The sequence below is a fragment of the Lupinus angustifolius genome, chromosome LG05, assembly GCF_001865875.1.
Source record: "Lupinus angustifolius cultivar Tanjil chromosome LG05, LupAngTanjil_v1.0, whole genome shotgun sequence".
NCBI classification, from domain to species: Eukaryota; Viridiplantae; Streptophyta; class Magnoliopsida; order Fabales; family Fabaceae; genus Lupinus; species Lupinus angustifolius.
In genome coordinates, this window is record NC_032013.1 from 9,767,449 (window position 1) to 9,770,505 (window position 3,057).

Sequence of the window (3,057 nt, forward strand, 5' to 3'; positions counted from 1 at the left end):
TGGTGCCTAATTGACTTTGTTTCACATGTTTTAGTGTTTTAGACTTTATTGGACTAATATTCCTAAAATGAGTGAATTTGTGATTATTTAGCCTGATTAAATCTAATATCATTTTCAGATCATATTTGGCACCAATGACATTTTGGGTGTTATGGAAATGGAGGATATGTGTTGAAGTGAAGATTGTATTTTTATCTGTAATTCGGCTTTAGTTTTGGGCCCATTGTTTAGGGCCCATAGTTTAGGGCCCATTTTCAGTTTTACTATTTGAAAATGAGGGAACCCGAATTCCACATTTCACTCTACAAATTTCACTCATTTTAGAATTTCGTTTTCTCCTCTTTTACTCTGCTAGGGTTTCATGTGTTCTTCATTTTCGGTTTTCATTCATCTTCATTTTCGGTTTCTTTCTTCCACTCAATGAAAGGCTAAACTTGTAGACTAAATTCCTTTGGTATTGTATCACAACTCTTGAGGTTTTGTTATTAATGCATTTTCGGTTTCTTTATTGTTGATTTCTTCTATGTTAGAAACTGATTTATGAGTTTATCTTCGTTTAGTTGATTTACTCTCTCTAGTGCATGAATGCTTAGTTCGTGTGAATTTGTTAATCGTTTCATACTTATACTGATTTCGCCTAGTTAGAGGTTTAGGTTCTGGAACTTTGAATTGATTATCGCTTAGTTAATTGATTCTCAACAAATTCAGAAGTTAATGGTTGGAATCTGAAAATAATCTTTTGAAACCGAGGATTGAGTTGCGAACAAACGAACCAAAGAGATTTAGTCGTTTTATTACATTGCTTAACTACTGTTTTTGAATTTGATTTATGTTCATACTATCCAACAACAAAAACCCCCTCGTGTGTGTGAGTGTAAGGTGTTTGAAGCTTTGCTTGAAAGATAATCTTTGAGAAACGACCTAGGAGTCACTTCCTAGTACTGCAGTTTTTAATTGTTATATTATTTGTATCGGGTACTGACTCGATCAATCATGATTATCGTTTGCAACTAAACATGTTATTGGTAAAGATGAATTCATATCAATCATATATATATATATTGTATATTCTCTTACCAACTAGTTTAGAGTGATGAGGATTCTTACTTTCTGTGATGCACTTATCTGGGTATAATGCCACATGGAAGCCTTTGTCACAAAGTTGACTTATGCTAAGAAGGTTGTGCTTGAGTCCTTCAACATATAACACACCTTCGATAGTAGTTGAGGGAAGCTTGCCAATTCTACCAACTCCAAGAATTCTTCCTTTGTTATTATCACCATATGTGACATATCCTTTGTCCCTTGGAATAAGGACAGAGAATTTTGATCTGCCGCCCGTCATGTGTTTTTAGCAGCCGCTATCCAAATACCATAGGTTGTAGGCGGCTCCCAAATTATCCTACAAAACAGGTTATGTTTTATTAGGTACACAATTTTCTTTGGGTCCTATATGGTTAGCACTTTCCTCAACCCATTTATAATGACCAAGGGGTACACCATATTTTCTAATTTTGCAAGTGTTTGGTGTATGCCCGTGATGTTTACAATATGTGCATGTCGGTTGATGGTTATGTATCCTAGTTTTATCATTATGGTGTTTATGAGCATGGATACATTCTTTGTGAAAGTTTATGTTAATCGGGACACTAGGTTTCTTAGAAATGTGGTCTTTTGAATAGCAAAGACCTCTTTGGTCTGTTGAGTGTCATTGATCATTGATGATCCTATTTAAACTTTTACTGCTCTTACTTAACTTATTAAGTTCAAGATTTAATGTTGTAACTTTGTTTTCAAGAGCAATACAGTTTTGACATGAAGATGATGAAGGTTTGTTTCTAAATGAATCTAACTCAATTTTATGTTTTAATAACATTTTTGTGAGTTTGATGTACTCATCATTCAGGTCATTGAATGCAGTTTGTAATTCAGAAGAATATAGTTTTGAGTCATTTACCTATTCATCATCAGAATGATGAGATGCCATCGAAGAGAGATGTGCTTGTTCCTCAATTTCTGGTTCAGAGGCGGAACTGGTATCGTTGTCTTCCCAAGCTATGTATGCTCTTCTTCTGGTCTTTATTTCATTCATTCACTTGAATGCATTCTTTTTCAAATTTGGACAATTCATCTTCATGTGGCCAGTCTTGCCACATTCGAAGCATGTAAAATTCTAATTTGAAGTAGAGGCATCGTTTTTAAAATTTGGACAATCCATCTTCATGTGGCCAGTTCTACCACCTTTATTCTTTTTGAGGAATTTGCTGAATTTCTTCACAAGAAGACATGAGTCTTCTATCTCTTATTTATCGGATTCATCCTCTTATGACTCATATTTGTCAACTTTTGCTATGAGAGAAATATTCTTCCTTTTCTTCTCATGTTCTTCATGTTGATCCAGTTGGCTGAGTTCTAACTCGTGTCCCGACAATTTTCCAAATAATGCAGCCAAAGACATTTTCGATAAACTTTTCTTTTCAGAAATAGTTGTTACCTTTGGTTGCCATGTTTTGGTAAGTGATCTTAGAACTTTCAAGTTCCAGTCACTGTTAGATAATACCTTACCAAGAGCAAGAAGGTGATTTGTAAGATGGGTGAATCTCTTTTGAAGATCTAGTATCTTCTCTCCAGGTTTCATTCGAAACATTTCATATTCTTGAGAGAGTGTGTTTAGCCTTGACCTTTTTACTTCCTCCGTTCCTTCATGTATGGTCTCTAAAGTATCCCACATTTCCTTGGCAGATTTACAGTTAGATACTCTAAAGAACTCATCAATTCCAAGAGCAGAAGTGAGGATGTTCTTTGCCTTTAGGTCATATTTCACATTCTTCTTGTCTTCATCATTCTATGAAGATTTAGGCTTTATTTCCCTTACATTGTTTATAACTGTGAAGGGTTCATATGGTCCTTCTTCAATTGCGTTCCATATATCCAAGTCTTGGAATTCTATGAATATTCTCATTCCGATTTTACAAAAGTCATAGCATTCTCCAACAAAACTTGGAGGGTGATTTATGTTAGAACATTCTCCTAGGAATGATCTTGCGGCCATCTTTG